The sequence below is a fragment of the Stegostoma tigrinum genome, chromosome 44, assembly GCF_030684315.1.
Source record: "Stegostoma tigrinum isolate sSteTig4 chromosome 44, sSteTig4.hap1, whole genome shotgun sequence".
NCBI lineage: Eukaryota > Metazoa > Chordata > Chondrichthyes > Orectolobiformes > Stegostomatidae > Stegostoma > Stegostoma tigrinum.
Window position 1 is genome coordinate 13,812,371 of NC_081397.1, and position 15,023 is coordinate 13,827,393.

Sequence of the window (15,023 nt, forward strand, 5' to 3'; positions counted from 1 at the left end):
ATTATTTTAGTCCTAAATAAAAATTCAAAAAAACTTCCGGTGCTGTATGTCAGTAACAAAAATGGAATTTGCTGGAAACGCAAAGCAGGTCTGGCAGCATGTGAAGAGAAATCATAGTTAACTTTTCAAACACTTCCACTGTTCTGCACAAAGGTCACATGGATCCGAAACATTAATTCTGATTTCTCTTCACAGATGCTGCCAGGCCTGCTGAGCTCTACCCGAAAATTCTGTTTTTGTTTATTATTTCTGTCCTCCTCAGTCACTGATAACATCAAAAGTTACCTTCCATATTTGTACTCAATACCTACTCCATATATGGTCATTGTAACTCAGTAACAATTTGATCTGTTTGTATCAGCAATAAATAGAACCGCAGATGCTGGATAATCCAAGATAACAAGCTGTGGAGCTGGATGAACACAGCAGGCCAAGCAGCATCTTAGAAGTAGGAAAGGTGACATTTCGGGCCGAGGTATAGGTATTTAAGAAATAAAAGAATGAGGAAAGTAAGATTAGGCCAAATCAAGGATAGTAGTGGTAAGTTGTGTGTGGAGTCAGATGAGATAGGGGAAGCGCTAAATGAATATTTTTCAACAGTGTTCACTCTAGAAAATGACAATGTTATCGAGGAGAATACTGAGATACAGCCTATGAGACTAGGTGGGATTGAGTTTCACACGGAAGAGGTATTAGAAATTCTTCAGAAGGTGAAGATAGATAAGTCCCCTGGGCCGGATGGGATTTATCCTCTGATCCTCTGGGAGGCCAGGGAGGAGATTGCCGAGCCTTTGGCATTGATCTTTAACTCGTCATTGTCTACAGGAGTAGTGCCAGATGACTGGAGGATAGCAAATGTGGTTCCCCTGTTCAAGAAGGGGAGTAGAGACAACCCTGGTAATTATAGACCACTGAGCCTTACCTCAGTTGTTGGTAAAGTGTTGGAAAACAATATAAGGGATAGGATTTATAATCATCTAGAAAAGAATAAATTGATTAGGGATTGTCAGCGCGGTTTTGTGAAGGGAAGGTTGTGCCTCACAAACCTTATTGAGTTCTTTGAGAAGGTGACCAAACAGGTAGATGAGTGTAAACTGGTTGATGTGGTGTATATGGATTTCAGCAAGGAATTCGATAAGGTTCCCCACAAGAGGCTATTGTACAAAATGCGGAGGAATGGAATTGTGGGAGATATAGCAGTTTGGATCGGAAATTGGCTTGCTGAAAGAAAAGAGGGTGGTAGTTGATGGGAAATGTTCATCCTGGAGACCAGTTACGAGTGGTGTACCGCAAGGGTCGGTGTTGGGTCCACTGCTGTTTGTCATTTGTATAAATGACCTGGATGAGGGCGTAGAAGGATGGGTTAGTAAATTTGCAGACGACACTAAGATCGGTGGAGTTGTGGATAGTGACGAAGGATGCTGTATGTTGCAGAGAGACATCGATAAGCTGCACAGCTGGGCTGAGAGGTGGCAAATGGAGTTTAATGCAGACAAGTGTGAAGTGATGCACTTTGGTAGGAGTAACCGGAAGGCAAAGTACAGGCCTCATGGTAAGATTCTTAGCAGTGTAGATGAGCAGAGAGATCTCAGTGTCCATGTACACAGATCCTTGAAAGTTGCCACCCAGGTTGACAGGGCTGTTAAGGCGGCATACAGTGTTTTAGCTTTTATTAATAGTGGGATTGAGTTCCGGAACCAAGAGGTTATGGTGAAGCAGTACAAAACTCTGGTGCGGCCGCACTTGGAGTACTGTGTACAGTTCTGGTCACCGCATTATAAGAGAGGATGTGGAAGCTTTGTAAAGGGTGCAGAGGAGATTTACTGGGATGTTGCCTGGTATGGAGGGAAGGTCTTACGAGGAAAGGCTGAGGGACTTGAGGCTGTTTTTATTAGAGAGAAGAAGGTTGAGAGGTGACTTAATTGAAACATATAAAATAATCAGAGGGTTAGGTAGAGTGGATAGGGAGAGCCTTTTTCCTAGGATGGTGACGGCGAGCACGAGGGGGCATAGCTTTAAATTGAGGGGTGAAAGATATAGGACAGATTTCTGAGGTAGTTTCTTTACTCAGAGTAGTAAGGGAATGGAACGCTTTGCCTGCATCAGTAGTAGATTTGCCAACTTTCGGTACATTTAAGTCGTCATTGGATAAGCATATGGACGTACATGGAATAGTGTAGGTTAGATGGGCTTGAAATCGGTATGACAGGTCGGCACAACGTCGAGGGCCGAAGGGCCTGTACTGTGCTGTTATGTTCTATGTTCTATGAATAGTGAAGCACATTAAATGGACGGAGTGGCTTTGCTCTAACTGAGAGTGAAGGGAATAGGGAAATGACCAATTTCTAACAAGGTGTCGAGCTGGATGAACATAGCAGGTCAAACAGCAACAGAAAAGCAGGAAGGCTGACGTTTCGGGCCTGGAGCCATTTCAGAGAGAAGGGTCGAGGCCTGGAATGTCAGCCTTCCTGCTCCTCTGATGCTGCTGGGCCTGCTGTGTTTATCCAGCTCAAACCTTGTTATCTCAGATTCTCCAGCGTCTGCAGTTCCGACTGACAATGACCAAATGATGTTTGTTTCTGGGGAGCATTGTGAAGTGCAGCGCATGCGTGATGTTGTTTCTGCGCGCCGCCCCCCCTCCCAAAACCGCCAAAAGGCAACAAAAAAGCTGCTTGTTGTGACTGGAGGAGCGCATGCGTGAGGTCCTCCCCCAGCGCTGCCATTGAGGAGCATTGAGTCAGTGAGTGGGAGAGGTTTGTTTGAGACAGGCCGCAATGGAGAGACCAGCGCACAGGGAAGCGAGGGAACAGCAGGCTCCTTCCAGCAGCGCATCGAGATGTGAGTCTGGGACACAGAGGGGGCTCCGAGACCGGCATTGATTCGGGCTCAGTTCAGGGAGAACCGGGGGCTGTTGGTAAGAGGCGGAGCGGAGCAGAGCAGGAACTGGTCCCGGAACTTGGAGTGAGCGGCCTGGGCCTGGGGGCGGGGAGAGAGAGGCCTTTCTCGGGCTGTGTGTGGGCCTGCTGAGGGAGACACAGCGGCAAGAAGCTGTTGCTGGGGTTCAGGCTTGTGATATTTAATTCTCCGAACGCTGATGGTAATTCATCGTTTAGCTTCTGTTTCACGTTGTTTGTTGCGAATTGGCATTGAATCGTAAAGAAGTCACAGTCCATGCAAACGTGTTAATCATGTAAAGGATAAACACAGCACTCGTATTAGAGATAATGGGAACTGCAGATGCTGGAGAATCCGAGATAATAAAACGTGAGGCTGGATGAACACAGCAGGCCAAGCAGCATCTCAGGAGCACAAAAGCTGACGTTTCGGGCCTAAACCCTTCATCAGAGAGCACTCGTATTTTTTTTAGTGCCTGTTGTTCTTCCCTTAAATAGGTAGTGTATTGGGAGCTGGGTATTGAAATGTGTAAACATTCAGTTCAAGGACTGTACAGGTGTTGGTTAGTTTTTGTATCTTAATAAATTGTTTTAGAATTTTGCACAAAGAAAGATGAGGAGGAGTCCAGGTAAATTATCGAGCCAAGTGTTCTCTGTTTGAATTGTTGGCTTTAAAACAAGGAAGTATTGTGAGTATTAATTAAATTTTGCCTTGATCAGTTCTAATATTTTCAAAATTGTTGGATGTTAATTTACAGGAGAATTCTGTTCTTTCTTCCTCCAGGCAAATACTTGATGGGCCAAGACTGTGTCATATTTCATCAGTACAGCATCTACCAGCTGCTCCAACCAAACAGCAGGTATGTTAGCACTGTCAGAGTGGAGAATTTACTTTCCACAGTCATAGGGGTGAGACTTGCACTGAGCTCAAATTCCAGATATATACATTCAATCCAAGGGTCAAACAACATCAACAAAATACAAACGTATCTCTTTCCCCATAAACCGGTGCAGTTCCAGTAAAGTTCATCTTTGAAAGTCCATTGTCTCTTTTAAGCATTTGAAGAGGGATCAATTGAATCTTCTTCACAAATATATGCTCACTAACTGCATTGAATGCATGTTGAGGAAGGGCATTTTTTCAAGTTCCAGTCAAGGTATGTAAATAGTTCAAGTTGTCCTTGTAACAATGTAACCATATATGGAGTGGATATTGGGTACAGACATGGAAGGAAACTTTACATGTTATCAGTGACTGAGGAAGACAAATAATAAAGAGAAGATTCTGGAAAAGCACAGCAGGTCTGGCAGCATCTGTGATGAGAAATCAGAGTTAATGTTTCAGGCCTGGTACGCTTCCTCAGTTCTGAACAAAGGCCACCAGATCTGGGAGGCATTGACTTCGTGGTCGTATCACTGCACTGTTAATGCAGAGACCAGACAACATTCTGGGGACATGGTTTCGAACACCCCACAGCAAATGGCGGAATTTGAATTCAATAAAGATCTGGAATTAAGAATCTAATGATGACAATGAGTCCATTGTCTGTCAGGAAAAAGAATCCATCTGGCTCACTTGTTTCCTTGAGGGAAGGAAACTGGCATGCTTACCTGGTCTGGCCTACGTGAGACTCCAGACCCACAGCAATGAGGTTGACTCTGAACTGCTCTCTGGGCAATTAGGTGCAGGCAATAAATGCAAGCTGAGACAGCAACACCATCATGCTGTGAATGAATAAAAAATTACAGGTATTACTATTAGAAGAGAAGACGTTATTCTGACACAAGAGGGAGCATTTGTATGAACAACTGCGAGAAGGTTTGTGCGAGACAGTTTGAAGATTTGGAACAAACATTGAAGGGGATAGTAAGCTCCTGCAAGAACAAACAGATGAACTAATGGTTTGCATAAGTACCAGAGGATCAAACACATTCATCAAATTACAGCCATGATTAATTCCAATCTCATTAATGAAAGGATATTGTCCCTTCGGGTGAACAGAGTTGGTTAGGGCAAGGGATGTGAATGATCCCAGATGACAGTCAGCCTAGAATTTCATGAAAACAGCAGATAAGGCCATTATGCAGCAATTTGTTGTTTCTTTCATATTATTCATAGTATTAAGAAATACTTTTAAAGACTCTTCCGATAATTATGATGAAATCGAGAAATATATGCACATAATAAAATACAAATCACTAAAAGCATTTGGGGGAAAGCTTCAAATAGAGATGTTAATTAGTCTCCGGAGGCTTTCCTATATCAGAACAAGGTGCACGAAGCATTCCTTTAAAGGTGAATAATTAGTTCATGCCATTGCATAGTTACGCCAACCAGATGTGAAGTAGGTAATGAGTACAGATGTGGATGGAAACATTCACATCAGTAACTGAGCAGGATAGTATTAATCATTTGACCAACACATGTTCCAGACAGAGACAGGACAATTAAATAATGTGACGTTTAAATGCACACATCCTGTGTCAAAGCCTGACAGAGAATGCTTATTGAGTGCATGTGTTTTTTCGCTCTCAAAGTCTCACCACAAACACACTCTCAACATACACACGACAGTGGTTTACAATGACTTGCAAATACATACACGGCCCTGACATGTGCTAAACATGTACCAGGCATGAAGATCAAATACACTGCAAGCCTCAGAGCATGTAACATTCAAAATTGCTTCTCCTCATGGATTTCAGATCAGAGAGCTACCTTTTCATAAGAGACAAACAGTACCGAATGTGAGCGAAGGCATCCAATTCCCGTGCATTTAAATCCATGGTAATTGCCGTGGTCATAAACTAAATATCATTTGGTCGCTCCCTCAGAAGAAAAAAACTGTTGGATTTTGTGACAGAATTCTCATGAACTGCTCATGAAACCAACAGATACAAACTGATAACTGCACTCAAACATTCACGTGGCAGAAACTAACATGAACAGATTGATGACTAAACTCACATATCGACATTGCAGAAAAGAGAGGTAGGGATGGCTGTCTGAATATATAAATGTCTTTTTCAATCAGTCTGTCAGTTTTAGATTTAATTCAGTTTCTGACTGAATTCAGTTTCTATGTTTATTAAGCATATTTTTCAAGTTACAATCCAGATGATCACTGTTACATTGTTTCAACAGTCTTCTTAGAGATCGATGTTTAATACAGATGTGGGAAATACTGCAGTCACCATGAGTCAACGAAATAAATGATGAATGATACTTAAGTTTAGTTGACCAATAACTGATCAGGACAGAATTGCTCCTTTGATAAATATTAATCCCATACATAAACACAACAAATAAATGACGTGAATTCCACATGCATTTTTAGTGTCAAAGCCTGACAAATAGAAAAATCAAGGAACTGCAGCTGATAGGAATCAGAAACAAAAGTAGAAGTTGCCGCAAAACCTCAGCAAGTCTGGCAGCATCTGTGAAGAGAAATGAGTGTTCTGAAGAAGTGTCACAGGTCCCATAATATTAACTCTGCTTTGTCTCCATGTGGATGGACTGACCGACATAGGTACTGACTGATCCAGAATTAGTTCAAAGCGCAAACGCCATAACTACAGATATGATGCAAGGACTAACAACTGTGGAGTTCCATTTAAACTCCAGCTAACAGAAAATGATATGCACAAAATGATTATCACTCACACATATACAGTCATAGACATCTGCGACACAGAAAACAGTCCTGTCTCTCACTGAGTCTGTACTGGTTAGAAACAACGAGGCAACAATTCTACATCCATTCAGCCAGCATTCAATTTCCATCAATATATCATGGTGGTAGAGGAACTACCATCCCTACCTTTATTGCCGGATAGTTGTCAGTTTTGTCACCGAGCAGAAATATATTTTTCTTTTATTCTGTCCTAAGCAGGAGGACTTTATAATCATGGACGTTTTTTTTTCTAATTAGCTTAAATATTATTCAAATAGCCCTGTGTTCCACATGACACTCCCTTTGAAGTATTACATCTCACACAATAGAAAACTAGTTGCCATTTTCTCAAATAAGGAACACAATAAAAAGTCATTCTTCAAAACAGTGGAGAAAGAAGGATTTGGCCAAATCAGGTAGATAGTAAACATTCTCCTTTTTTTTTGTTTGCCAGGAGAGTTCAGCAATGTTTATTCTTCAGTAAATTTAGTTTGACTGTTGCAGTTTTCTCCACTGCATGACAGAAAATAAAAATTCTGTCTTCTTCCTCCCCACACAGCAAGGGTAATGTCTGAGCCACAAAATAAAATAGAAGTAAATAAGCCAATTTTCTTTCCTGCACAAGGAACATTGTGATCAGTCAGCTGCAATGCAGTTGATTTGTTCATGGCACTTTCCCTTTGGCTATAACATATTAAATTAATACCTTTACTTCAGTATTCCAAAACGTATGTCACTATGCAATATGAAACAATACTCATATCAATACTCAATACTCATATCATACTCGAAGATGTCCCTTGATATCACCACTGCTGTTTAGACTCTAATATAGCAGTTGCAAAGGTCCGTTCCTTTTCCCTCCTCAACTCTGAAGAAAAGCCAACACTCATACTATTGCAATGTCCTGCATTTTCATCTGCCTGTGAAAGCTACACGCTCAAACAACTGAAGAACATACGGTCTTTCCCATTCACTACAGGAGAGATGACTTGAAAACTCTCTCCTCTCCCACTGTGGTAAATGGTTCTCCAATTTACAGGAAACATTTAAACCGCTCAGTCGCATAATGCAGGAAGAGTGAAACAGGATCCATTGAGTGTGGCTGTCCATCTTGTTTCATCACAACAGCTCTTTTCAAAAAAACTCTCAGATGAATTCTGAGAATTTGCACATGAGAGCAGCCCTAGTCCTGAGTGTTAAATTTTATTTTCCAAGTTCTTCACAAAATAATCACGCTGGTCTGTGTTGACTGTCTGTCTAATTTTAACGGGCAATGGACTGAAACCTGCAGCCCCATTGAATAGCACATTCTGACAGGTAGAGAAGTAATTCCTATATACAGAAATTGTACCTGTGAATGGAAGAAACAAGTAACAGAGAAGACCAAATAGGCAGCACCAGGTATTCTCCTTATTCATGCAATTAAGGACTTGAGGAAACTGATTTTCTGACACAACAACGAATGCAGTGAGATGATGCCAATACACAATGCACGAACTCTTTTAAGAGCAACCTGAACCTCCCCCGTAAGTTCTGTAAGCTGCAGGGCTATGGGATGTGTGCAGGAAAATGGGATGGTGATGGCTGTCTGGTGTTGTTCGGGTCAGCATGGACATGATGAGCCACATGGATGCCTTCTGTGCTGGATCGTTTAAGTCAGTCTAGAGATCTGTGCCATTCTGTCCTTGTCAGTCTCTGCTGTGTAATACATAAATAATTTACCAAATTTGACAACAACGCTCTCACATTCGCCAAGTAGGAATTGACACGAATAAATCAATAACTAAACTCATATCCACAGACAGGTTTGTCTAAGGTAGATGCAGTCATGGAGCTGTGCAGGTTTTGGTTACTTTTGAGACCTCACTCAAATGGTGTTGATGTCATTAAAAATTATTAGACAAGAAGCAGCTCAGTGCAAGACTGGAATCTGACCCATAGTTATGTTAGAATTCCTGGTGATAAACAAAATATCCAAATGACTATTAGCAAAATGTTGCATTGATCAGTTAAATATTGTCAAACCCAACTGATGTTGGTTTACAGGAGCTATCTGTTCCGTCTTCCTACAGACAAACACTGGAAGGACCAGGACAATGTAACATTGCTTCAGATCAAAGCCAAGTGTGACCAGCTCATTATAATAAACAGCAGGTATGTTCCCACTGTCAGAGTAGAGAACATCCTTTCTACAGTCACAGAACGGATCGAGTCAGTCACACATTGAGCTTAATTTCCAACAGATCTGTTCAAACCAACAGTAAGACAGCACATAAAAAATGCAATTTTATTTTTCTTTGCTCTCCATTCAAAATGCCCAGTTCCAATAAGTTTCACCATTCATAGCCCATTGATATTTACACCATTTTTAAGGTGGATAGACCTCCTTGTCCAAAGTATACACGCAGAAATTGAAGAAAATCTACATAAAATGACTCTAATAACATCTATCACATTATGAATCACATCTCAACCCATAAAATTACTGATTGCTGACAATTAAACCACTTTTAGAAGTAGAAAGCAACAAACATGGATCGATATCTAACCTTTCAGATTCATATTATGCAAACAGACCAAAAAAGATTGATGAGTCTCTCATATTGACTTTGCAGTAACTGACAGGTAAAGATTGATGAAAATATTCGCATAGCCAAAACTGGCATGCACACATTAATAACCACGCTCACATTCACACAGCAAACTGACAGCAACTGAACAATAACTACGCTGTCATATCCACATTATCATATTGATGATAACACTCTCAATTTCACAAAGCATGAAGTGATAGGTACAAATTTGTAACTGCACTCACATATCCGCAGATTTGAAAAATACTGACAGGCACAGTTTGATCGTTGTCCTCAAATATTTGCAAAGTAGATTCTCACGGGTACATAATGATACATCAGTTTACTTTCAAATTGACAGAGAAGAAACTTTGAGATACAAGTTGCTGTACATGCACATTTCCATATCGAAGCAACTGACAGGAAAAGTTTGAAAATAACCTTGAAGATAGCAAGAATTGCAGATGCTGGAGCCAGCTTTCCCAGTTTCACGTGAAAAGGAGAATATTGTAGAGGAGAAGACTGAATTACACGCTACTAGAATTGAAAGGATTGAGGTGAGTAAGGAGGAAGTGAGATCAGTTCTACAAGGTGTGAAGGTAGATAAATCCCCTGGGCCGGATGGGATTTTTCCGAGGATTGCCTGGGAAGCTAGGGAGGAGGTGGCAGAGCCCTTGGCCTTGATCGTTGAGGCCTCATTGTCTACAGGTTTAGTACCAGAGGACTGGAGGGTTGCAAATGTTGTGGCCTTGTTCAAGGATGGCAGTAGGAATGACCCAGGCAATTATAGACCTGTGAACGTTGTGTCTGTTGTAGGAAAAGTTTTGGAAAGGATTATAAGAGAGAGGTTTTATAATCATCTAGCAAGCAACAATTTGATTGGAGATAGTCAACATGGATTTGTCAAGGGCAGATCATGTCTCACAGACCTCATCGAGTATTTTTGAGAAGGTGACCAAGCATGTGGATGAAGGTAGGGCAGTTGATGTGGTGTACGTGGACTTCAGTAAAGCCTTTGGTAAGTCTCCACATGGTAGGCGATTGAAGAAAATACGGAGGCTTGGGGTTGAGGGAGATTTAGCAGTTTGGATTAGAAACTGGCTTTCTGTAAGAAGGCAACGAGTGGTGGTTGATGGAAAATATTCAGCCTGGAGTCCAGTTACTGGTGATGTGCCTCAAGGATCTGTTTTGAGACCACTGCTGTTTGTCATTTTTATAAATGAATTGGACGCAGGCCTAGGTGGATGGGTTAGTAAGCTTGCAGATGACACTAAGGTCGGTGGAGTGGTGGACAGTGTGGAAGAATGTTGCGGGGAGAATTGGATAAACTGCAGAATTGGGCTGAAAGGTGGCAAATGGAGTTCAATGTGGATAAATGTGAGGTGATTGACTTTGGGAAGAATAATAGGAAGGCAGAATACTGGGTCAATGGAAAGATTCTTGGTCGTGTGGATGTGCAGAGGGATCTTGGTGTCCATGTACATAGATCCCTGAAGGTTGCCACCCAGGTTGATAGTGCTGTTAAGAAGGCGTACAGTGTGTTAGGTTTTTATTGGTAGAGGGATTGAGTTCCGGATTGGTGATGTCATGTTGCAACTGTACAAAACACTAGTGCAGCCTCATTTGGAATATTGCGTACAGTTCTGGTCGCCCCATTACAGGAAGGATGTGGAAGCATTGGAAAAGGTGCAGAGGAGATTTACCAGGATGTTGCCTGGTCTGGAGCGAAGGCCTTATGACGAAAGGACTTGGGTCTGTTCGCATTGGAGAGAAGGAGGCTAAGAGGCGATTTAATAGAGACATAGAAGGTGATCAGAGGATTAGACAGGGTGGACAGTGAGAGTCTTTTTCTGAGGATGATGACATCAGCTTGCAAAAGAAGGCATAGCTACAAATTGAGGGGTGATAGATATAAGACAGATGTTAGAGGCAGGTTCTTTACTCAGTGTTTAAGGCACTGGAACGCCCTGCCTGCCAATGTGGTTAACTCAGCCACATTAGGGGCATTTAAACTGGCCTTGGATAAAAATATGTATGATAATGTGATAGTGTAGGGGGATGGGCTGAGATTAGCTCACAGGTCAGCGCAACATTGAGGGCCGAAGGGCCTGCTCTGCGCTGTATTGTTCTATGGCATAAACTGACAGGTACATTTTGATAACTACTCTGATATTCACAGAGCAGAATCTGGCTGGTCCTTATAAGCGTATTCACACGGTCACCAAGTAGAAACTGAGATTGATAACAGTAACATTCAAAATTGCAGTAACTGACAGATAGAAGTTGATAATTGCAGTCACATTTGCATTGCAGTTACTGTCAGGGTCAGATTAATAACTATGCTTTTGCTGACTTGCTTGCCAAGCTTGTAAGTTTGTTTACAGACATTTTGTCATCATCCTACGTGACATCATCAGTGCGCCTCCAGTGAAGCAGTGGTGTTCTGTCCTACTTGCTGTTTATGTGCCTCGGTTTGCTGGGGTGGGTGGCATCACTTCTGGATTTGTCTCTTCGTACATGGAGTCCAGCTTGACATGTTTATTAATGGAGTTCCAGTTTGAGTGCCAGCCTCTAGGAATTCTGGTGCATGTCTTTGGTTGGCTTCTCCTTGTATGCCTACGTTGTCCCAGTCAAATTGGTGTCCGTCTTTGTCCGTGTACATTTAGATGAGTGATAGTTGGTCATGTCTCTTGGTAGCTGGTTGGTGTTTATCCTGAAGGCTAATTTCCTACCGGTTTACCCTGTGTCATGGTAACGACGATCTCTTCATAATCTTGTAAATAACTTAACTCCTTTTTACATTTCATATCTTGTAAATAACGTTGGTTCTGTCGGTCATGGTTTGCGGATCCTTTGTTCTCATCAGTAGCTGTCCGTTTGTGGCCTACCATGATTCCTACTGGGCGGTGTCATCTAGTGGTCATTTCTGGTATGCCGTTAATGTATGGCAGGGTGACTAGTGTCTCTGGACATGTTGTGTCTTTCTGTTGTCATCTGTTTTGTAGTTATTGGCAATGACGCTTTTCAGGTAACTATCACTTCTAAAGACACTGTATCAATGTTCTTCCTTGGCTCTACACAGCTCCGGGTGTGACAGTGTATTGTGGCTGACTTGAACAGCGTTTTGATGCAGCTTTGTTTGTGGTTCTTGGGATGATTGCTGTTGTAGTTGAGTACCTGACCTGTATGAATTACAAACCTTAATAACTACTCTTTCAGATGCTCAGAGCTGAAACTGACAAATACAGATTGATAAGGAAACATTACCGTAGCAAAGCAGTGTGTCATGGACAGACTGATAATTTCAGAAACACATTCACTGAGTAGAAACTGACAGGAAGAGAATGATCTCTATACTCAGGTACCCACTTAGCAGAAACTGACAGGAACAGGTTGATGATAACACTCCCAGTTTCACACAGCATAAACTGACAGGTTTAGATTTATGATGACACTCAAGTATTCACAGAGCAGCTCATTGTTACATGTTGAAAACTGCACTCACAAATTCACCTCACAGAAACTGACATGTACAGATTGATAATTAAACTGTCATATTGACATAGCAGAAACAGAGAATGAACTCACACATTCACCCAGCAGGAAGTGAATAGTATGGATTGATAACGGCACTTTCACCTTCATATTGCAGAAACTGAGAGGCGTCAATGAATAACAACACTCACACAGTCAAGTCTGACAAACTGACAGGTACAGGGTGATCACTATACGCTTTCATTCCAATTGCATTAACTGACAGGTGCAGGTCGATGGACTCAACAGACGTAACAGAGACAGATAATTGCATTCATTCACTTGACACAAACTGTGTGGACTGTGTTGATGACTGCGCTCTCAGATTCACAGAGCAGAAACTAACAGGTACAAATTAAAACTGCACTCATACATTCACAAATCAGAAACTGAAAGGTCCAGGTCAATATCTACACTCACATATTCACAGAGCAAAAACTGTCATGAACAGACTGATCATAACACTCTGTCTCCCACAGCATAACCTGACAGGTTCACTTTGATAACTACGCACATTCACTGAGCAGAAAACACCAGGGATAAATTGATATCTAAACTCACAGATGGACATTGCAGAAACTGACTGACCTAGAAGGATAAGTACACTCACCTTCTCACAGCAGAAAATGACAGGGACATGTTGATTACTACAGTCACACATGCATATTACAGAAACTTTCAGGTTACATTCAGAGGTTGACATGACAGAAACTTGACAGAGACAGACCGATAACTACACTCCCTTTATTCACATTGCATATACCTGCCAGAACAGTCTGACAACCAGACTTTCATACTTGCATATTGGAAAGTGACATTTACAGATTGATAATTCTGCTCAAATAGTCACCTGGCAGAAACTAACATCACATCAATAACTAAAATCATTGTAATAGCAGAAACTATAGAGACTGAAAATGACACCCATAGCCACAGAGCTTAAAACAAAACCTGACAGATACAGATTGATAGTAAGCTCACATTTCTTTATTCATTCACAGGGCAAGGGTGTTGCTGGCAAGGCAACATTTTTGCCCATCCCTAATTGCCCAGAGGGCAGTTAAGAGTCAACTACACTGTTGTGGGTCTGGGGTCACATGTAGCGTGGACCAGGTAAGGATGGCAGTTTCCTGCCCAAAGAGACATGATTTTTATTTTCTTCTGACAATTGCCAATAGATTCATGGTCATCATTAGACTCTTAATTCCAGATATTTATTGAATTCAAATTCCACCATCTGTCATAGCGGGATTTGAACCTGGTGCCCAGAACATTATCTGGATCTTTGGAGTAACAGACCAGTGATAACACCACTCGGCCATTGCTTCCCCCATTCACACAGCAGAAACTGACACGGAGACAATAATAATGACACTAACATTTACGTCACAGAAAATGACAGGCACTGACTAACAATTATGCTCTCATGTCCGCAGCGCAGATCTGACAGGGAGAGATTGGTAAACACACTCACATGTTCACACAGCAGTGACTGAGAAAGATTCATACCTGTCCTCTCATTCACAATACAGAAACTGACAGGTATTAGTTGATAACAGCACTCATGGTTTCACAGCATATTGCCTGACACTCGCATAAACCTCATAGAAATTGTCAGATATAGGTTGATAATTAAACTCTCATTCGCGTAGCAGAGATTGACAGGTAAAGGCGGATGACAACAGTCATATCTTTACATCGCAGGAACTGACAGGCATAGATAGATAAATACACTCAGATTTTAACAGCAGGAATGGGAAGGTGCAGGTTAATAACTACAGTCACATAGTTGAACTGCAGAAACTTATAGGGTCACATTGATGACAACAGTCAGACATTCACATGACAAACTGACAGGTACAGATGGATATCGAAACACACACTCAGCAGAAACTTTGAGGTAGAGACTGGTAATGACAGCCATACATTCACAGAGCACGCACTCACAGGCATGGATTGATTATCAAACCCATATTTTAACACAGCAAAAACTGACGGGCGGAGACTGGTAACTGCATTCACAAAGCCACACAGCTGAAACTAACAGATACGTAAGGATAACTGCATTCATGCATTCACACAGTAAATAGTGACAGTGACTGATAGATAACTGCACTGCCATCCTTTGTGTATCACAAACTGCCAGGAACAGATGCACTCAAATATTGACACACCAGAAGGTGACAGGTACAGATTGACATGCAAACTCTCATATTCAGATACCAGAAAATGGCAGGTACAAATTGATACCCATACCCACACTCCCATATGCACAGAGAAACTGAGAGGGAAAGCCTGATAAAAGCAATCAGACATTCACAGAGCAGAGCCTGGCAGCAACAGAA

At 41.7% G+C, this 15,023-nt stretch overlaps 1 long non-coding RNA gene across 1 annotated transcript; it reads left to right on the forward strand.

Annotated features, from left to right (window-relative positions):
- Nucleotides 1-2,682: 2,682 nt before the first annotated feature.
- Nucleotides 2,683-11,795, forward strand: LOC132207264 (uncharacterized). Its single transcript, XR_009443389.1, has 4 exons — nt 2,683-2,838; nt 3,679-3,754; nt 8,644-8,725; nt 9,506-11,795. It is a non-coding gene; the product is annotated as an uncharacterized LOC132207264 (long non-coding RNA).
- The last annotated feature ends 3,228 nt before the right edge of the window (nt 11,796-15,023 follow it).